The sequence below is a fragment of the Phyllobates terribilis genome, unplaced genomic scaffold, assembly GCF_046119375.1.
Source record: "Phyllobates terribilis strain yellow unplaced genomic scaffold, ASM4611937v1 Scaffold_2__4_contigs__length_985480577, whole genome shotgun sequence".
NCBI classification, from domain to species: domain Eukaryota; kingdom Metazoa; phylum Chordata; class Amphibia; order Anura; family Dendrobatidae; genus Phyllobates; species Phyllobates terribilis.
In genome coordinates this window covers 213604607-213627720 of record NW_027362762.1, presented here as the reverse complement: position 1 = coordinate 213627720, position 23114 = coordinate 213604607, and the positions used below count along the sequence as shown (strand labels likewise).

General features: G+C 45.4%; 1 protein-coding gene across 2 annotated transcripts in view; it reads right to left on the bottom strand.

Moving 5' to 3' along the window:
- ERICH6B (glutamate rich 6B) overlaps positions 1-23114 on the bottom strand; it is a 311898-nt gene that overhangs the window by 271992 nt on the left and 16792 nt on the right. Inside the window, exon 2 of one of the 2 annotated variants that reach the window (XM_073663848.1) lies at positions 19499-19532. The exons of the other annotated variant lie outside the window; for it this stretch is intronic. The gene's annotated coding sequence lies outside the window, so the exon portion shown is untranslated. The remainder of the gene's footprint in view (positions 1-19498; positions 19533-23114) is intronic. 2 annotated transcript variants of the gene reach the window in all.

Here is a 23114-nt window from a genome sequence, read left to right as displayed (position 1 = left end):
TGGGGTGTCTAACAACCGCGAAACATGAGGGATGGGGACTCAAGCATGTCACTCGCGATACTTGCTGCATACCCGAGTACCCGATGCAAACTCAAGTAGCGAGCACTTGCAGTCAACACTAATGACAACTTATTCAATAAGATGACCTAATGTTTTCAAATTTTGTGTCGTATCTCTGGGTTCAAAATGTTCACTATGCCCCTTGATAAAATCTTTGAGGGGTCTAGTTTCCAAAATGGGGTAACTTGTGGGGGGTTTCCACTGTTTAGGCGCATCAGGGGCTCTCCAAACGCGACATGGTGTCCGCTCTTGATTCCAGCCAATTTTGCGTTCAAAAAGTCACACAGTGCTCCTTCCCTTCTGAACCCTGCCTTGTGCCCAAACAGTGTTTTTTTCCCACATATGGTGTATCGGCTTACTCCGGAGAAATTGCACAACAAATTGTATGGTGTAATCTCTCCTGTTACCCTTATGAAAAAGCAAAATTGGGGGCTGAAAAACATTTTTGTTGGAAAATGTGAAAATTTTATTTTTACGGCTCAATGTTACAAACTTGTGAAGCACCTGGGGGTTCAAGGTGCTCACCATACATCAAGATAAGTTCCCTGAGGGGTCTACTTTCCAAAATGGTGTTACTTATGGGGGATTTCCACTGTTTAGACACATCAGGGGCTCCCCAAATGCGACATGGCGTCCACTAATTATTCAAGCTAATTTTACATTCAAAAAATCAAATGGCGCTCCTTCCCTTCCAAGCCCTGCCGTGCGCCCAAATAGTGTTTTCCCCCCACATATGGGGTATCGGTGTACTCAGGAGAAATTGCACAACAAGTTTTGTGGCCCATTTTCTCTTGTTACTAGTGATGAGAGAGCATGCTCGCTACTGCTCGGTGCTTAACTGAGCATCTCACTGCTCGAGATGCTCGGCGCTCGCCGAGTATTTCCGCGGTTGCCCGGCGGGAGCTCGGGTCCCCTCCCTGCATGTTTGGCGCTCTTTAGAGCGTCAATCAACATGCAGGGATTGCCTTTCACTTATTGTAATGCCGCAGCCATGGTGATTGGGGCATTACAGTGATTGGATGGTCGCACAGCGTCATCAGGTCTATATCAGACCTGGCGCTGCTGTGCTCGTCACAGTCACTCTGGAATCAGGCAGAGTAGGGAGAGGTGCTGCTGCATCAAGGAGAGATTTGCTTGAGTATTAGGTAGTTTAGGGAGAAAAACCATACATTACACATATCCATCTTAACAAACAGTCCTTTTGAGGATTAACTAATCCATTTGCAGAGATATCAGGCAGGCAGTGTATATAGCAGACTGCAGTGCATATAGCACAAGAGGCCCCATTCCAGTTCTGCCTTCTCCTGCTGTTAGATATTTCTATACAAAGGCCCAGGTCTCAAGGGCCAGGAATGCTTTTTTTTGGATCTTAGGCTATGTGCCCACGTAGCAAATTTGATGCAGAGCGTTTTTGCCTCTCTCTGGCAGAAAAAACCGCATGCAGATTTACATGCGTTTTTCTGCCAGAGAGAAGCGTTTTTACATGCGTTTTCGCATGCGTTTTTTCAAGCAGTTTTCCAAGCGATTTTAGCATCACTTGGAAAAGTGCTTGACAAGTTGCTCACACTATATAAATCCATGCAACCAGCATGGATTTATATAGTGTGACCAAGTAATAGTTAAAAAAAAGAATAAGAATGGTAAAAAAAGAAAAAAAAAAAAGATTATACTCACCTTCCGGTGTCTTCTCGGTGTCATCTCTGCTGCGTCCGGTCTCTTGCATTGCTTGCGGTGGCGTGAAGGACCTGCAGTGACATCATTGAGTCATGTGATGGGTCACATGACTCAGTGACGTCATGACAGGTCCTTCACAACAGCTCGAACATTGCAAGACACCGGGAGGACATCGGAAGGTAAGTATAAACTTTATTTTTTATTTTAAATTCTTTTTTTTACAGATTGTATGGTACCCAGGTCTGGATCAGACTCTCCTCTCCTCCAGACTTGGGTACCATCCGCACATTGGAACGCACCAATTACGCAAGTACAGATGCAGTCTTGCGGAATTGGCGCGTTCTAAGTTAATGGCGGCGATTACGCTGCGTGTCCGCAAAATTAATGGACATGCTGCGTATTTTTTGAGCGCAGCATAAGCGCTGCGGAAAAATACGCAGCATGGGCATTGAAAGTGCGGAATTGCATTGGAGACCATGGGGGAAGGTTTAACAAGCGTTTCCCAAGCGTTTACGCTGCGGAAATTCCGCAGCGTAAACGCTTGAAAAACGCATCTTGGGCACACAGCCTTAATCCTCATTATTTACTTAAAAAGCAATCCAGTGAACACTGTTTTTCTGCGCCATTTTCTTGTTGGCACTCCAGAATACAGCCAGGTCCTTTCCATATTACAGCGCTAGAAATCCAGCTATTTAAAACTCTGTTTTCTCCGTCACACGGATCACATATACGTTGTCAGAAAATACTGCCATTTCTGGCCTCCATTAAAAATTTCCTTCAGTGTGTCAGTGAAGCAATTCACAGCAGTTTGCTGTTCAAACTAGTTACGTACAGGCCAGGTATTTAAAACTCTGTTTTCTCCATCACAAGGATCACATATACAGTACAGACCAAAAGTTTGGACACACCTTCTCATTTAAAGATTTTTCTGTATTTTCATGACTGAAAATTGTACATTCACACTGAAGGCATCAAAACTATGAATTAACACATGTGGAATTATATACTTACTGGACTACTGGACAATGACCCCCAAACACACCTCCAGGCTGTGTAAGGGCTATTTGACCAAGAAGGAGAGTGATGGGGTGCTACGCCAGATGACCTGGCCTCCACAGTCACCAGACCTGAACCCAATCGAGATGGTTTGGGGTGAGCTGCACCGCAGAGTGAAGGCAAAAGGGCCAACAAGTGCAAAGCATCTCTGGGAACTCCTTCAAGATTGTTGGAAGACCATTTCCGGTGACTACCTCTTGAAGTTCATCAAGAGAATGCCAAGAGTGTGCAAAGCAAAAGGTGGCTACTTTGAAGAACCTAGAATATAAGACATATTTTCAGTTGTTTCACACTTATTTGTTAAGTATATAATTCCACATGTGTTAATTCATAGTTTTGATGCCTTCAGTGTGAATGTACAATTTTCAAAGTCATGAAAATACAGAAAAATCTTTAAATGAGAAGGTGTGGCCAAACTTTCGGTCTGTACTGTACGTTGTCAGAAAATACTGCCATTTCTGGCCTCCATTTAAAATTTCCTTCAGTGTGTCAGTGAAGCAATTCACACCAGTTTGCTGTTCAAGCTAGTTACCTACAGGCCAGGTATTTAAAACTCTGTTTTCTCCGTCACACGGATCACATGTAAGTTCGCTCCAAACTCAATCATTTGTAGTGAGCGTGAAAGATACTGTCCTCCATTTAAAATGGGCAAGGCACGTGGCAAGGGACGGGGAACTGGACGTAATGGTGATGGTGCATGCAGAGGCCGAGGACAAGGCCGTGGGCAAGCTGAAATTGTGCCACAACAAACACCCACATCTTCTCGCCTGACCTTCCTGTCCCTATTCCTAGGGGACCACAGCACACCACTATTGAACCCAGAGCAGTGTCAAAAGGTTGTTGGTTGGATAGCGGATAATGCTTCCAGTCACTTAGCCACCACCACCGTCTTCCACACGGTCAAGTCTCAGTAGCCGTGAGTCTGGACCGCATATTCCTCACCCTGATCCTCCTTCCTCCCACCATGCCGAGTGCCCGGAGACAACTGATCCAACACTTGGACACTCTGAAGAGCTGTTCACTTTTCCATTTAGAGATTCGGGCTTCTCGCCCATTTCACTTGAAGCGGGGCAAGAGGAGATCGCATGTAGCGATGCCCAAATATTTGAGCAGCCACGGTCACACGAAGGCGACTGTGGGTAAGTGTCACAAGAGGTGAACGATGATGAGACACAATTGCCAGAAAGTCAGAAGGAGGACCAGGGTGCGGAAGTGGAAGACGAGGTGGTGGATGATATAGTAACTGACCCAACCTGGCAGGAGGACATGCAGAGTGAGGACAGCTGCACACAGGGAGAGTGAGGCAGAGCACCCCAACAGGCAGGAAGAAGCAGTGTGGTGGCCACAGACAGAAGGCAGGCAACCGTTCCCCGTAACACCAACATGAAGGAAGTTGCCAGTACAACTGTTAGGTCTTCCCAAGTCTGGTTGTATTTTAAAGACTCTGCCGATAACCCCAAAAAGGCCATTTGCACCACGTGCCAGGCTAGCAGTAGCAGGGGTGGCAAAATGACCAGCCTGACCACCACCAGCATGATCAGGCACATGGCAGCAAAGCACCTGACTTTGTGGGCTGAACCCCAGGGTCCAGGAACAGTGTCTGCAGGTGGCACCATTGCTTCTTCCGCTGTTGTGCATGCAAGCCAATCCCCTGTCCATGGTACATGCGAAGATGCCTCCTGCCCTGCACCTGTCGTTACACACTTTCAAGTAGCAGCATCAGGAAGCACGTCCATGTCCTTGTCCCAGCGCAGCGTTCAGTTGTCCATATCCCAGTCCTTGGAATGCAAGCGCAAATATGCAGCCAACGCTCCACAGGCCACACTACTAAATTCTCACATTTCACGACTGCTTGTGCTCGAAATGTTGCCTTTTAGGCTCGTGGAGACAGAAGCATTCCGCAACCTGATGACGACGGCCATCCCTCGGTTCTCGGTCCCCAGCCGCCACTATTTCTCCCGATGTGCCGTCCCCGCATTACACAAGCACGTGTCCCAAAACATTAGCCGTGCCCTCAACAACGCAGTTACCGGGAAAGTCCACCTAACCACGGACACGTGCTTGTGCGCAGGGACGGTACATCTCGCTGACGGCACACTGGGTTAACATAGTGGATGCCGGGACCCAGTCGGACATCGGGACGGAACACGTCCTCCCGACGCCAAGGATTGCAGGCCCTAGGTCAATCAGGGTTGACCCCACAGTCTACAACTCCTTCACCTCCTCCTCCTCAGCCTCCCCCTCCTCTTCAGCCTCCATCTCCGAAATTACCACATCAGTCACAAGCTGGAAGCACTGCAGCACTGCCTCGGTCAAGCAGCAACAGCCTGTGCTGAAGCTAATATGCTTAGGTGACAAACCGCACAATGCTGAAGAGTTGTGGACAGGTCTGAAAGAGCAGGCAGATCTGTGGCTCACACCGCTGAACCTACAGCCAGGCATGGTCGTGTGTGACAATGGCTGGAACCTGGTGGTGGCTCTGAGGTGAGGCGAGCTCACACACGTACCATGCTAAAGAATATGGCTGTGGTGAAATACAACTCAGCAAAAAAAGCTGTGGACTGACTCCGCACCATCCCTTGCCACATTCACCTATCCATGTGTTTGTAGTTAGGTGGTCCTTCCCAATAAGTGCACTGGGGAGGGCACGGGTAATGTTGTGGGACCCGTGCTTGTGGAAGGCGGAGACGACACCGGGACAAATAGTGGCGGCTGGGGACCGAGTATGGATACCCGGTCGCCGCCACCATAAGATTGTGGACAGCTTCTGCCTCCACGAGCCTAAAAGGCCACATTTCAAGTGCAAGCAGCTGTCAAAAATATGACAGTATAGTGTTGCAGCCTGTGGGTTGGTGGGTGGCTGGCTGCATACTTGCGCTTGCATTCCAAGGAATGGGGTAGGGACAACTGAACGCTTCACTGGGATAAGGACGTGGACGGTGATTGTTGCAAGTCTGCAACGACAGGTGCATGGCGGGAGGCATCTTCGCATGCTCCAAGGAGCACTTATGATGGGCACACTTTTAGGCTGTGACCTGGGAGTCAGAGAAGCTTCCAGAGGTCTTCCCCATGCTGTTCCCATGGCTTTTCAGCACTGTATGCATGTGTCTCATGATGTGTCACACACCACATGGACAGATAAGGTTATAAAATGTTAAAATGACATTTCCTGGTGAATGCATTTGTCTTGGTTGAAAGCAATGCAAAAGTTCAAAAACGCATCAAAAATACTACGTGTGAACATAGCCTAAAGGTGTGAAGGAGTATTTTTGTTTTTGGTTATTTATTTTGCCTTATATACAAGTCATTACCCTGGAAAGGATGTTCTTTAACATATTTCCCAGCAAAATCCATTTTGGTTTAGTTTTTGTATGTTTTATTGTGAGTCCGTAAAAGTGGCGTAATACTCTGACAACGTTGTTGACAGCAGTGACCTGGGAGTCAGAGATGCTTTCAGGGGTCTTCCCCATGCTGTTCCCATGTCATTTGAGCACTGTTCCCATCGATTTGGGCAATTTTTAGACCCTCTGCAGACCGCTGGGGGGAGCTGCCTGAAAAATGCTCGAGTTTCCCATAGACTTACAGTGGGCTCGTTGCTTGGGTCGAGCACCCAAGTATTCCAATGTGCTCGACCCGAGCAACGAGTACCTGAGCATTTTAGTGATCGCTCATCACTACTTGTTACCATTGAGAAAATTAAAAATTTGGGGCCTGAAGTAAAATTTGTGTGAAAAAAGTTAAATGTTCATTTTTTCCTTCCACATTGCTTCTGTTCCTGTGAAGCATGAAAAGGGTTAATAAACTTTTTGAATGTGGTTTTGGGTGCAGTTTTTAGAATGGTGTCTCTTTTGGGTATCTTCTGTCATGTAGACCCCTTAAAGTCACTTCAAATGTGATGTGGTCCCTAAAAAAAATGGTTTTGGAAATTTCGTTGGAAAAATTAGTCAAATTTTAACCCTTATAACTAGTGTTGAGCCACCCCCGTAGTGTTCGAGTTCGGTTCGGTTCGTCGAACACCCGTGTGTTCGCCGAACTGTTCGTCGAACTGTTCGTCGAACACCTTCGAACACCGTTAAAACCAATGGCAGGCAAACAAAAACACATAGAAACACATAGAAAACACCTTCAAAGGTGTCCAAAAGCTGACAAACTGCTCAGAAGACATAACTAACACATGGAAAAGTGACAAGTACATATAGTCATGCGAAAATAAAAGAGGTGGAGGAGTAAAAGGAGGGGGAGACACAGATATAGGCATGTCATGCCCTTCTAAAATCCAAAAAGTGAGAAGCCGAGACGGCCAGTCCGCTCCTGCCCGTGCCACCTCCGTGTCGCCGGGTTTGTGCCAGAGCCGCGGTGAACCCTGACGGCCAGCCCCCCTCTCCCAATACTGGTGCCTGTCCGCTGGTGGGTCGAGCGAGCCCCCCTGTGGTGGAGGCAGCTCTAAGCTTTTTAATTTAAATTGTCTCTCTAATTTGAATGAATACACTTTAAATCCATTTACAAGGATCTATTGGAGGGCAAGTCTCATGCCAGCAGCCGCGGTAATTCCAGCTCCAGTAGCGTCCACTAAAGCTGCTGCAGTTAAAAAGCTTTTATAAGGATCGAGCTCGGCTGTCCACCGCAAGGCATCCTAGTGCCAGTCCCAGCCCCTATGCCTTGGGGTGCCTCCTGATGCTCTTCACTAAGTATCCCATGGTCCCGAAGCATTTCCTTTGAAAAAATTAAGTGTCTAAACTACAGGTGGTGCAGCTTGCTTAACAGCCGGGATAATCCGCTTACTAGCAGACACTGCTACTAGGCACAAAGTATTTCCTGGGCTAGATGCAGTTAAAAATTTGTAATTAGATACTCTCGTTGGATGCTGAGAAAGCATTCCATAGAGTCTCCTGGCACGCCATATATGATTCTCTTAAAAAGCTTGGGGTAGGGGTCTAGGGGACCCTTTTATAGCCAAAATCACGGCCCTGTATCGCAATATGTCACCTAGGCTGAAGATAAATGGAACTGTAGCACCCTGAGGGCTCGGTTGCTAAAGACGTATTGCACCTCACCCAGAGGTGTGATATCTCACTCTCAGGTAAGGATGGAGTGAGGATCAGGACCCGACACCTGCATGCATTACACCACATTGCCGTGGGGCAGGGCGACCAATATGCCCCTGAGATGGGCACGACAGTCCCTGTCCCTGGCTGGAGTGGGGGGAGGGAACACTGAGGAAGGGGAACCCTGTAGTGCAGGAGCAGGGAGGAAGCAGTTCCTGGGTGCATTGAGAAGGGAGTATAAAAGGTGGGCACCATCTTAGTTCAGTGCAGAGAAGTCTGAGCAGAAGTGGCAGGGAGCAGGGGCTCTGCATGAGCTCTGCTCCGGAGGCGGGCCTAGTAACAGAGGCCCAGGCCTGGAAGAGGGAGAAGGAAGGAAGAGGAGCGGAGAAGGCTCCAGGAACGAGGAATGAAGGGATCCCAGGGGTGCGGACGGGCGAGTCGCCACCGCACGCCCGAATCCACCTGCGTGGAGGGGTCAGGCCAAAGGGGGAGACCGGTCCCCGAACTAGTGGAGGCAGGAAACGACCCTCAGCTAGAAACCGGAGACTCGGACATATTATGTGGCGCAGCCCCTCGCTACACCCGCTAGGAAGGCACCACATAGGGTCAGGGAAACTGGCGCCAAGTTTACCAAGAGGAGGCCCGAGGCAGCCGGACAGAAGTGTTGGTAAGAAAGGCCAGACAAAGGACACACAAAGGGGGTCCTGTGAAGTGCTCCAAAGTTATCTGGGAGTTTTCTGAGCCCCTCACCTGGTGAGCACAGTACGACGTGGGCAGCCGTTACCTGCAGACGTGGTCTGGATAATAAGAACTGTGAGTAAAGGCCCTGAACTGCATCACTGACTCCGTGTCGTTACTGCTGCTGCCCTGCACCATCACCCCCATCCTCCGCATACACTGCCCTGAGGCTATACTCCTCCCGTGGGGAGTTATGCTACGCTCTGCTGCACCCACAACACCAGCCTCAGTGGTCTGCCCTGTAGCGGCGGTTCACTCTGACCGCAATCCACGGGTGGCGTAGTCGGACATTTAAACATGAAAACCACATAAATAGTTCCGCCACTGGTTTGACCGCCCTGAGCCACGGAACTGGGTCGCCGCCACGAAGACTACAACCACCAGCATCCACCAAAAAGGGTCCGGCTCCGGGTGTCCCAAGGCCCAGGGGGTGCGTCAGAACATTTTCATCACCTTTCACAATCACCAATGGGACAAGGCAGTGATGTCCTCTGTCCCCTCTCTTATACATCCTAGTGACGGAGCACCTGCTCTCATCAATTCGCCATAACCCCAATATTAGGTGGATTGAGGTGGGAGGCACCGAGTACAAGTGCTCTCTATTTGCTGATGATGTCCTAGTATATATCACTCAATCACATATATCCATCCCTGCTGTTATGGCTGAAATAGATCACTTTGTTACATGGTAAAATTTTAAAATCAATGCAGCGAAGTCTGAGGCCCTCGATGTCTCCCTTCCCAAATCCATATAGGATTCCATCCAGTCCAACTTTCCCTTTGCCTGGCCCTCACAGGGTATCAAATACTTAGGAATTCCTATTCATAGAGACCTCTCCCATCTATGTTATCTTAATTTTGGGCCCTTTATTGAACAACTCCATACAGACCACGGTTGGCAAGTTAGAACTGTAAGATTCACTACGTGAACCACTGGTGTTTTGTGGAAAAGCACATGTACACTGCGTTCCAAATTATTATACAAAAAGTGTTTAGGAGTGATAAGGGAAGAATTTGTTTGTTTGTCAGTTAAACTCATTGATGGTGATGTGTGTCAGGGCTCTTTATATCACTGTAAGCAATTGCAGACACCTGTGCTAATTAGTTTGGCAGGTGTGTCCAATGAAAGGCAAGACTACTTAAGAAGGCTCTCTCACATTATTAAGCAGCCTACATTTTCTGCCAAAATGGGAAAGAAAAAGGATGTGTCGGCTGCTGAGAAGCAACAAATTGTGGAGTGTTTAGGTCAAGGCATGACTACAATCAACATTGTGCGATGATCAGGATGAAGTGTCCTGGCAATCAAGAAGTATGTAGCTGATTCACAGTACACACGTGTGCGTGCTGATAAGGGAAAATTGAGGACTCTTTCCTACAGGCAATTACGTCAGGTTAAAAGAGCAGCGGCAAGAAAGCCTTGTCATAGCAGCAGACAAGTTTTTGAAGCTGCTGGTGCCTCCAACGTCCCCCGAACAACAAGATGCAGGGTCCTTCAGAGGTTTGCAGCTGTGCATACGCCATCCTGTCGACCTCCTCTATCCACTTCACACAAGCAGAAACGGCTCCAGTGGGCCAAACATTACATGAAGACTGATTTCAAAACTGTTTTGTTCACGGATGAGTGCCGTGCAGCGCTCGATGGTCCAGATGGATGGAGTGGAGGATGGCTGGTTGATGGACACCCCACGCAAACACGGCTACAGCGCCAACAAGGAGGAGGTGGAGTAATGTTTTGGGCTGGAATCATGGGGAGAGAGATTGTCGGCCCCTTTAGGATCCCTGAAGGCGCTAAAGATGAACTCCATAATGTATGTGGATTTTCTCAAACAGCACTTCCTGCCATGGTTCAAGAAGAAGAACCGTGTATTTCACAGCAAGATCATTTTTCTGCATGATAATGCACCATCTCATGCTGCACATAAAACATCTGCATCTCTGGCTGATATGGGCATAAAAGGGGACAAACTTATGGTGTGACCCCCATGCTCCCCTGACCTCTACCCCATTCAGAACCTTTGGAGCATCATTAAAAGGAGTGTCTATGATGGCGGGAGGCAGTTCACATCTAAGCAACAGCTCTGGGAGGGTATTCTGTCCTCATGCAAAACAATTGAAGCAGAAACCATCCAAAACCTGACAAATTCAATGGACGAGAGAGTTCAGAAGCTCCTTTCGAACAAGGGGTCCTATGTGAAAATGTAACATCACCTAGAATAAAGTTTTGAGTTGAAAACTGTTTGATTTCAGTTTCTAACAACCTGCTAATGCTTATAATTTCAAAAATGACCATTTTTTTGGTCTTTATTAAAATGAAAAGGTTGATCGAAAAGTTTGGGGGATCTAAGAGTGTGGCAACCCAGTAGTCATGATTACTTCGAATTCTGACAATATGAGGGTCATGCTGCAGGTAGTGCAGCAAGAAGGCACTTATGTGCCTTGCGCATCTCGGAGCCCCAAAATTATTTTCCGGGCTAGATGCAGCTAAAAATTATTTTTAATTTTAAATCTGGTGAAGCTTTAGTATAGATGGCCTAATAGGATCAGTGCTGCACACTGCTACAAAGCCCAAATTATTTTCCAGTCAAGATACAGATAAACATGATTAGTAATTTGAAAGCTTAAAACGGTTGGTAGGGTGATTTTAACCAATCATCAAGCTTTTACTCTCCCCAGGATGACACAGGGGTAGAAAAGTCGTTTCGGATCCATGATTTGTTCATCTTTATGAACGTGAGTCTGTCTACATTATCAGTGGAGAGCCGCGTTCGCTTATCTGTCAGCACACCACCAGCAGCGCTGAACACACGTTCAGACAGAACGCTGGCTGCGGGGCATGACAAGATCTCCAAGGCGTAAGTGGCTAGCTCCGGCCATTTATCCAGATTGGAAGCCCAAAAAGAGCAAGGGTCCAGTGACACAGTCGTGGCTTCAATGTTTACTTGGAGATACTCCTGTACCATCGTCTCTAGGCGTTGACTATGTGTCAGACTTCTTGTCTCCTGTGGCCTTGCAAAGGATGGGCTAAAAAAGTGGTGAAATGATTCCGCAAAATTGATGTTACCAGCAGATACTGTGGTTCTGTTACGGTTTGAGTGCTGAACACTTGACGGTCCCACGGTTGGCAAGTTGGAACTGTGAGATTCACTACGTGCACCACTGGTATTTTGTGGAAAAGCACATGTAAGATTCTGCAACAGTCTCTGCTGATACTCCTGCATGCGTGCATCCCTTTCTATGGCAGGAATAATTTCTGCAAATTTACTTTTGTACCGGGGATCTAACAGTGTGGCAACCCAGTAGTCAGGATTATTTCTAATTCTCACAATTCGAGGGTCATGTTGCAGGTAGTGCAGCAAGAAGGCACTCATGTGTGTTGCGCATCCAGGAGCACCAAGTCCCTGTTGTGTTGGTGGCGAGGTAACAATCATGCTTCCTTCCTCTGTCCTCTCCCCCCAACCTCGCACAACAGAAATGTGATCAAGGTCTCCCTCATCTGATGAGTCTTCCATCAGTTCGTCCTCCACTTCTTCCTGGGCTCCTGCACCTTCCTCACTAGTTTGGCTGCTACCATGCGCCCTGGTAAAACCATCTCCCCCACCCTCACATGCCTGCCGCCTTGGTGCTGCCGACCGTCTGGACCTTGCAGATGTTAGCCCTTCCGCATACAACTCCTCCTCCTCTACTTCCTCCACCTCCTCTTGTGCCACCACCTGACTCCGAATTCTGTTTAACATGTGCTCCAGCATGTAAATCACCGGAATAGTCATGCTGATAATGGCATCGTCAGCACTAAACATCTTCGTCGCCATTTCAAAACTGTGCAGAAGGGTGCATAGGTCCCTGATCTGAGACCACTCCTCCAGCGTGATTTGCCCCACCTCTGAATCTCGTTGGCCCAGGCTATACGTCAGAACGTATTGCATCAGGGCTTGTCGGTGCTGCCACAGTCGCTGCAACATGTGCAGAGTTGAATTCCACCGGGTAGGCACATCGCATTTTAGCCGGTGAAGTGGCAGGCCCAACGACTTCTGTAGAGATGTAAGTCGCTGAGCTGCGGGATGCGAACGGCGGAAGTGAGCACACAGCGACCGTGCCCTCTGCAGAAGGCCATCTAGTCTGGGATAGTGGGCTAAAAATTGCTGGACAACCAGGTTCAACACGTGAGCCATACAAGGCACGTGTGTGACATTGCCCCGGCGAAGGGCCGCACCCAGGTTTGCAGCATTGTCGCACACGGCCTTCCCTGGTTTCAGGTCCAGTGGAGACAACCATTCATGAAATTGGTTCTCCAGAGCTGACCACAACTCCTCAGCTGTGTGACTCACATTTCCCAGACATTTCAATGTAAAAACCGCCTGATGACGTTGAGCCCTACTGCCAGCATAGTAAGGAGGTGTGCAGGATCCCTTCTGCGCAGTTAGAAAGCTTGTGGCATGACCAGACAGGCTTTGGGTGCAGGTGGAAGACCGAGAGGAGGTTGAGGAGGCAGAAGCAGTGGAGGAAAAATGACATAAAGAGGATTGACGCACAACTCGTGGGGACGGCAAGACTTGGACAGCAGCCCCTTGTCCTGCTGTCACCATAGTTACCCAGTGCCCAGTCAGCGACATGTAACGCCCCTGTCCATGCCTACTCGTCCAAGTGTCTGTGGTGAAATGCACCCTGTCACACACAGAGTTTCTCAAAGAAGCGGTGATGTTGTGTGCGACATGCTGGTGGAGCGCAGGCACACCTTTCTTTGAGAAGTAGTGCCGACTGGGCATCTGGTACTGGGGCACTGCGACGGACATAAGGTCTCGAAAATCCTCTGTGTCCACCAGGCGGAAAGGCAGCATTTCTGTAGCCAAGAGCTTGCAGATGGTGAAATTCAACCTCTTAGCTTTCTCATGGCTAGGAGGAAATGGTCTTTTACTTGTCCACATCTGAGGGACCGAGGGCTGGCTATTGTGCTTAGACGGGGTTGATAAGGGTGTCCCCGGCAAACTGCCGGTCTGTGAGGAAGATGCAGGCGGACATGTTAGGTTGCCTTGAGCCAAAGGTGGTGCTATCGATGTCGGACAGCGCTCAAGACCAGCTGGTGTTACCACCTCCAAAGAAAATGATGACCTGCCAATCACGCTGGCTGTTGCGGGTAAAGAGGTGGCAGGTCTGCGCCCCAAAACAGGTGTGACTGCTGTCCCCCCAGTCACAGAGGATGAAGAGGCCGCGGATGCACAAGATATGGCAGACGGTGGTTGGCCCGGCCGGCTAGACCGCATTGTAGCACACTGAGCTTCCCACTGCAACTTATGCTTCATGTCCATGTGCCGGTTCATGCATGAAGTACTCAAACTATGTATTTTTTGGCCTCTACTTAGCTTTTGCTGACAAATGTTACAGATAACACGAGTTGGGTCATCTTTATCGATCTGAAAAAATGCCCAGGCTATGCAAGGCTTAGCACCCATGCGACCTGAAGAGCCACCACGACTTGTGGTGAGAGGCAGAGTTGTGTTTGAGGATGCAGTTGTTGACGTGCTTCCAGTACTACGTCTCTGTCCAGGAAGGCGCAACCTGACCTCGTCGTCACTAGCATCTTCCTCCACCTCCTCTGCTGACCTCATCTCTTGGCTGACTGTGGGTTGACAGTAAGTGGGATCTCCGACCTCATCATCATCACCCTGTGCGTTATCACACCCGTCGTCCTCAGAGCCAACCTGTTCCTGCCCTGACAAAAAACTAAAGTTGTCGCTCCAATCAGGTATTTGAGTCTTATCATCGTCTTCCTCATTGTCTCCACCAACAGGAGTTACAGTTTGGGAATGAGGGTCTACATTATGGTCAGAACCTTCTGCGTCTGGTCCTGGATCCGACTCATAAAGATTCTGGGCATCAGTGCAGATCATTTCCTCGTCTGGATTCACAGAAGCGCTGGAGTCGACCTCTGATTCCCAGGCTATAGTATGAGTAAACAGCTCTGCAGACTCAACCATCTGTTCTACCTCATACTCAGACGGGCAGCTGGAGATTTGGGAGCTGTGAGGAAGAAAGTGCGATTTGGGTGACACCTTTGAGGACTGGAGTATTTGTGATGTTGAAGTTGATGTGGAGGAGAGCCCACTTAAAGGAGCACTTGATATCCGTTGAAGCACCTGCTGTTTTTGTGCCTCATCTGGAATTTGTAGCGATTGGCGTGGCCGTAAGAAAGGGATCTTATCACATTGTCCGCTAAAAGAAGTAGACATTTTAGTTTGGCTGGAAGATGGTCTTTCTTCTGCACCTACCCCACGGACACAACCTTTTTTCCCCTTCCCAACACGCCTATTCCCCTTTCCACCAGCAGCAGGCCTTTTTCCACTCATTTTGGTGGTTAACTAATTCACAACTCTGGAGTTGTTTGCACAAAAAAACAATGGATGGTAACCGAGCAGAGCTGAGTGGCCAAACTGTGGTATTAGGCCAAAACTATTGGCTGGGTTAGATGCAGAAAAAAATTATTTTTAATTTGCAACCTGATGGAGGTCAGTATAGATGGACTAATAGACCAAGTCCCACACACCGCTAGAAGCCCAAATATTTTTTCAGAGCTAGATGCAGAAATTTTTTTTATTCAATTTGCAACCTGATGGAGGTCAGTATAGATGGACTAATAGACCAAGTCCCACACACTGCTAGAAGCCCAAATATTTTTTCAGAGCTAGATGCAGAAAAAAATTATTTTTAATTTGCAACCTGATGGAGGTCAGTATAGATGGACTAATAGACCAAGTCCCACACACTGCTAGAAGCCCAAATATTTTTTCAGAGCTAGATGCAGAAAAAAATTATTTTTAATTTGCAACCTGATGGAGGTCAGTATAGATGGACTAATAGAACAAGTCCCACACGCTGCTAGAAGCCCAAATATTTTTTCAGAGATAAATGAAGAAAAAAATTATTTTTAATTTGCAACCTGATGGAGGTCAGTATAGATGGACTAATAGACCAAGTCCCACACACTGCTAGAAGCCCAAATATTTTTTCAGAGCTAGATGCAGAAAAAAATTATTTTTAATTTGCAACCTGATGGAGGTCAGTATAGATGGACTAATAGACCAAGTCCCACACACCGCTAGAAGCCCAAATATTTTTTCAGAGCTAGATGCAGAAAAAAATTATATTCAATTTGCAACCTGCTGGAGGTCAGTATAGAAGGACTAATAGAACAAGTCCCACACACTGCTAGAAGCCCAAATATTTTTTCAGAGCTAAATGAAGAAAAAAATTATTTTTAATTTGCAACCTGATGGAGATCAGTATAGATGGACTAATAGACCAAGTCCCACACACTGCTAGAAGCCCAAATATTTTTTCAGAGCTAGATGCAGAAAAAAATTATATTCAGTTTGCAACCTGATGGAGGTCAGTATAGATGGACTAATAGAATGATGCTATGCCCAAAAGATTTTACTTCACTAGGTGCAGTAAAAAAATTGGTATTCTATACACAGGTGGTATATCTTGCAACACAGATAGGCTACTCCACTGACTAACACACTCTGCAATAGGCCAAAAAGGATTAGCTTTGCTAGATTCAGCCAAATGCTGTGAAAAAAACTTGCACAGCACTGGCACAGACCTGCCTGGCAAAAACTGATAGGAACTCATGTAACCTAGTCCTGAAAAGGACTCCAATTACAATTAGTCTTTACTCCCACAATCTATCTATTTAAGAGCACAGACCTGCCTGATAAAAGTCGTAGGAAATGCTGTAACCTAGTCCTTAAAAGGACTGCAATCACAACTATTCCCTACTCCCAAGCTATCTGTATATTTGTGCGAAAATTGGCTTGAAATTAACAAGGTATAGCGCACACAGCAACAGCGGTGCCGTCTAACACGCAGCTGCAGCAGTGAGAAAATGGTGGCGACGGGGAAAATGGCTTGGTCTTATAGGGCAAGGACATGTGACATACACTGCCAATCACACATGCCCTTGCTTGTGTGAAAAAAAGCACTTCGCTCCGTGTGTGCGCTGCTGATAGGCTGACAGATTGCACCTCCCCACTGCAAATGCGGGAAAGAGAAAAAAAAATGGAGATCTTCATTGTTCCTGCAGAGATCCATCCCCTGCCCCTCCCCCCGCCCCGCTGTACACTCAAACTGCGTATTAACATTAATTTTCATCATTACTGAGAAAAAATCCAGTTATGATTTTGGTGCACGAACAGTTATCGAACATAACCTCGAACAGCCGAATTTTTGTCAAATTGTTCGTGTTCGCCGACCGGCTCGAACACCGCCCAAAACAGCTCGAATTTGAGATTGGTGAACAGTTCGAGTAGAACAACGCTCATCTCTACTTATTACCTCTTAAAATGACAATGGTCAGAATTGTAAAAATTGGCTTGGTCATTAAGGACACAATTGGCTCCGTCCTTAAGTGGTTAATCTGCAGCATCTTCTGATGTAATGTTGACATAGCAGCTGCTTCTCTTCCACTCTACCCTATTGACGGGGTGTGACTGTCGATGTCATGTTGATAGACACCCAGCTGCCTAACTGCTGTTAATCAGCATGACGTCTGCAGTCACTCATAAAAACAGAAGAAACTGACCGGCACATCCAAAACAAGAAATTGGTGGTCCCCGGTCTCCTCTCCGGTGGCGTGCTCTGTCCTCGGAGTCCCGCGGTGTTCTGAAAGGACCTGCGGTGACGTCATTTAGTCGCGTGACCTGTCAGCTGAAAAAATTACATCACCGCAGGTCCTTTCTGAACACCGTGGGATGCTGAAGACAGAGCACGCCACCGGAAATGAGACCGCGGGTCGGCGGAGAGGTAAGTATAATGTTTTTTTTTATTTTTTAAGTTTTAATTATTTTTTTTACTATTGATGCTGCATTTAAAGTAGCATAAGTTGGTCACACACTATAAATCCATGCCAGTTGCATGGATTTATATTGTGTGACCAACTTGTCAGGCACTTTTCCAAGTGATGCTCAAAATCGCTGGGAAAAGCGCTTGTAAAATCTGCATGCGTTTTTTTCTGCAAGGGAGAGGCAGAAATGCTCAGGAAATCTGCATCAATTCAGCATCGTGGGCACATAGCCTAAGGGACATTCGTCTGCTTGTGTATGGGAAGGCAAGAACCTGCTGCAATTAAAACCTTCTGTGGCATAGAGGTGGAGTGCTCAGTCAAAGCTTATACATAGAAACAGAAAAAACTGACCGGCACATCCAGAGCAAGAAATAGGTGTGTACAGGTGCTTACTAGGAGCAGCTACCTCCATATACAACTAACAAACAAAGCAGCATACTGCAACGCTAAGTATGCGAACATGAAATATATGAAATTTGAATAGCCGGTACCAGGTACACATGAATTGGCCAATTTATGCGCTAAGATTTCTCATTTATTTTTATTTCCTAGAGCAGTAATGCTATTCAAATTTCATATATTTCATGTTCACATACTTATCGTTGCAGTGTGCTACTTTATTTTTTATTTTTTTGTCAGCAGTCACTCCCCATCAACAAATCAGCTCAGAAGCGGAAGGGCTGCTCTGTTGAGGTGAAGCAGCAGAATCGCTGGCAGGAGCGGTGAACACTCTGAGCCAGCGCCGGATAGAACAGGAAAGTAGTTAGCAACTACCTGCCTGTTAGTTCTTAGGCCCATAGTAAAAAAATAAAACAGTCCTGCATAACAATTTAAAGCACGACTCAGGAGCAGACACAGACAGAAGAGGTCACCTGTGCATCATAATACACAATTCCACTTGCTTTGGAGGTTGAAATGGCCCCCTTACCTCCCTGGTCCATATATATATATATATATATATATATATATATATATATATATATATATATATATGCTCAGCTGCACTGATTTGTTGTTTTTCTTGTTCCTTTTTGCAAAACAGCAAAATATGTAAAAAAAAAAAAAAAAAAATCATTTTACAAAACCCTGATTTAACTGTGATCTGTTAGGCTGTGTGCCCACGTAGCGTTTTTCAAGCGTATATGCTGCGGAATTTCCGCAGCGTAAACGCTTGAAAAACGCACGTATATCCGCACCCCATGGTCCCCAATGGCATTCCGCAATGTCAATGCCCATGCTGCGGATTTTTTCGCAGCGTATATGCTGCGGTCAAAAATCCGCAGCATGTTCATTAATTTTGCGGAAGCGCAGCGGAATCAATGTGCGGATGGTACCCAAGTCTGGATGAGAGGAGACTCTCATCCAGACCTGGGTACCAAAGAACCTGTAAAAAAAAGAATAAAATAAAGTTTATACTTATCTTCTGATGTTTTCCCTCCGTCGCGCTGTTGTCTGAAGGACCTGCCACGTCATTGAGTCATGTGACCCACCACATGACTCAATGACGTCACCGCAGGTCCTGCACACAACAGCGTGAGCCGCTCAAGCCTCCGGACGGGGCAGAGAATGCATCAGAAGGTGAGTATAAAGTTTATTTTTTTATTTTTTACCATTCTGAACAAGTTGTCAAGCACTTTTCCAAGTGATGCTTGGAGAAGTGCTTGATAACCCGCATGCGGAAATGCATGCAAAGACGCCTCACAAACGCTTCTACCTGGCGGGAAAACCGCATGTAATATCCGCATGCGATTTTCCCACCAGGGAGAAGCGTAAAAAATATGCTTCAGGTCCGCAACGTGGGCACATAGCCTTAGTAGACCTTTGGAAAGTTTTAGGTGCTTTATAATAAAATAGTGGAGAGCGATGTGTCCACCCTCGGATTTGAACTCCATTAACATGTATTTGATTGCCGTAAAATCTGCTTTGTCTATTATTATTATTTATTAATTATTCATTATACTCTCCATGGCTAGAAAATAACTATGCAAACACTAAGCCAAACTATCCTGTAAGAACCCGTCCTTATGATATACTATGTACACATTTGCACAAAAGTTAATTATATCTACCTATCATTCTAAAAACTTACTGTACAATGTCACAGAAGTCATGGAAAGTTCTGCCTGAAATGTAAAGAACAGAAACTTGTCAGACACTGCCTGACAGCCACATGTTGATTACCCCGACACAAAATACTGAAATAATATAAAGTCAGGTTGGGCATATGTGTGTAGGAAGTAATAATAGTTCTGCTTAATAAAAACACAATCTTTTCTGACTCCCACACCTTGCTGGTGAGAACAAGACGACAAGTCGATTTGAAACATGAAGCCAATTCATTATTTGAACTCAATTACTTTCTGTATCACTCTCAGGTTTGTCTCAGATGAAGGGGTTTTCTGCCCTATAGCTGTTGTAATACTGAAAAAAACAATGCGCGTTATCAACCTGCTTCTTTCTGATGACATTAATGTCTCAGACCAGAAGTGATATTTAGCTCTGCAGAAAATGCTACGAATTGAAGAGGTCGACCTATTTCTTTCTCTCCCAGGCAAGTGGCGCTGATTTTACTAATTAATTAAGTTGAAAATTTCATGGTGCTCGTTATTGTAGAGTGTTGTTCGAAAACACTACAGCTTTTGCAGCAGTTTTATGAGGTGAAGCCACGAGTGGATTTAAACGCAGCAGAATACATAAAGGAAGGTCAGATACTTTCTGTTGGTTCCATTTCTGACTTTGTCTCAATAATAAGGATCACAAACTGCTGAACCAATAAATTTCACATGCAGTTTTGAGTGGTGGAATCGATGGTGTTTTTTTTATTAATTAGGTTTATGTAGTGATGTTCTGTGTTTTAAAAGAGTTATTCAGCTAATTATAATTATTAAGACCAGTTAAAAGTAAAATCAGTGATACTTACCGTCACCGAACCCTAGCAGATTATGTTCTGCCGCTACCTGGTCCCTGTTGGGCACTTGTTCCGGGTCCCATTTTGAAATATCAGAAATAGTTATAAGTAATCACTGGCAACATTGTTGATCTATGTAGTCCCTGATTGGCTGAGCTGGATTCACTCTGTTAATCATTAACCCCCAATATGCCTTTCTTGGTGGTCAATATGAAGGCTCTTTCTAGTGTAATGTGTTTTTACAGCTCTGGAATATCACTGGAGATCAATGCAGTTGTGCTTTTCTCCCCATAGTAGTACCATGTACAATTTTCTTTCTTTTTACTAAAGAGGTCCAAATTCTTCTTATATAAATTAATTATTATTATTAACAGTGGTAGAATCTCTATGTTTCTGATCTATAGCTTCAAATTCCTGCAAAGACAATTATAAAGTTTGGCTGCCTGCAGATTACACTAGAAGCTGCTCAGGCTCTTACTACATAAATTTAAAGGGAATCTGTCACCAGGTTTTTGCCTGGTGACAGATTCCCTCATCGGAGTGTAGGATATTGTAGGGAAAGAGAAGCTGATTCCAGAGATGTGTCACATAGTTTATTAGGTGCAGCAGTTGTGATACAATCAGTGATTTCTCTGCTGTAGATGTAGTAGTACTCAGAAATCTAATGCCACCAACACCCCTGGTTAGCAGTTTGTACATTGACAGTAAGGCCAAGGACCCTCTATCAGTATTTGGTCAGTATTTTATCTCAGGAGAGGGAGCCAAAACCAGGAGTGGGTGATAAATGCAGAATTGGTGACTTGTTTCTATTATACCTTTTCTCTGATTGTTCCTCACCTGGTTTTGGCTCCCACTCCTCAGAAAAATACTGACCAAATACTGATAGTGGGGCCGTGGCCTAAGACTGCTAATCAGTGATGGGGCAGTGGTTGGACCAGGAGGCATGAGGGCAGCTTGTCCTGCAGCTATAATCTCTTGCTGATAAAGCACTTATTGTATTTAAACAACAGCACACAGCCTAATAAGTGACACATCCCTGAAATCAGTGTCTCAGCCCCTTTCTTATGCTTCCCTCAGATTACATAGCAAAAACCGGCTGGCAGATTCCCTTTAATTCAACAAAAAACAAACAATAAGTCTTCCCATAATTTAATAATTTAAAGAGAACCTGTCATCCAGATTTTATACCCCAAACTAAAGGCATGTATATAAACGCACTTTAATGCTGAATATATTCTTACCTTTCTTGTAGAAATCTGTTTTGCTGTTTTAGAGAAATTCATAGGAGAAACTGTATGCTAATGAATTACAAATGCAGTAGGTGGGACCTGTACTTACAGGAATCCTGTCTCTTTCCAAATTCTCTGCCCCCTGCCTGACTCCTGTGTCTGACTGATAGGTCACTGAAACATGAGTGACCGGTCAAACAGGAGGCAGGCAGCGGGCATGGAATATGGAGAGATGCAGGAGAGCTGCAAGTGCAGTCCCCACCCCAATGCACTTGCAGCTCATTAGCATACAATTTCAACTATGGATTTCGCTAATATAGTAAAACGGATTTCTGCAAGAAAGGTAAGGATTTACGCAGCATTAATGCGTCTTTACATACATGCCATTAGTTTGAGGTATAAAATCCCAGAGACAGGTTCTCTTTTACTATTTTTTGTATGGGATTTGGATCTCTGTATCAGAAAACATGTAGCTCTAGCTATTATAAATGTGTACTCTAAAGTAATCATCAGTTTTAGACATAAATTTAAATAGTGTTAAAAGATGAAAATTTATTTTAGGGATATGCAGATTTCCACTGTATGAAAAAAATTCCAAGTGTCAGCATAGTATTCTTATAGCAGAGTGCTGGCAATGATTTTATATTTAAGAATCTTTGTTGAATATTTCCCATAGACATATGAGGACATTTAAAATATAGAGACGCTGTAATCATGTATACGATGCCATCCAGCAAACTCCAAATGTCTTCATTACAATTTCAAATGTAAATGAATCAGCGGCGCTGGAGATACTTATAATTGCAGTGGTTCTCAGGAGATCGTCTTTTCCAACTTTAGCTGCTTAAAAATGAAATGTGATAAATTAAACTGATTGATGAATAAATGCCAATATAGAAAAATCCTGAGAGACAATTTTAATTGAGAGTATGGAAATATGACAGATCCCCAGAAGACGTTACGCGGCAGATCGAAGAAGGCTATGGAAATGAGTTCGATAAAATTCATTCAACGTTATCTTTTTTTAATCAGTAGCCAAATGACCGAATGAAGAAGCATACATAATGATTAAAAACTAAGGATATAGTTAATGGATTGTATTTTTGTACAGGTTATTCAATATTTTCCCTCATGGCTGTGTTCCTTCTTGCATCAGTAACCCCCTTTAATTCTCCATGGCAATCAAAGCTGACATGTTTGTTGGAATCAGCAAAACTACCTTAATTTAACAAAGTGCAAGTTACATTTAGGGCAAGCGTCTTGAAAGCAAAAAGTCATTTTTTTTCTTATGAAGCATATCATTTGGTTCTTTCTGTTAAAGATGCTGGTATGATATAATTTACTGATTTTATTTATCACTCGTTCTACACAGTTTTTATGATTCTGTGAACGGTATTGAAAAATGGGGGCGTAGCTATGTGGGGTTCGTAAAATCTGTTTGATTTATGGTATATGCCATTACCTTGGTGTAAAATGATGGAGTAAAGTAAGATGGCGCAAGGAAAAGTCTGTAATATGTCTGCCGAGAATATCCATGTATGCACTGTCTGCCTGTCTTGTTTAGTTTC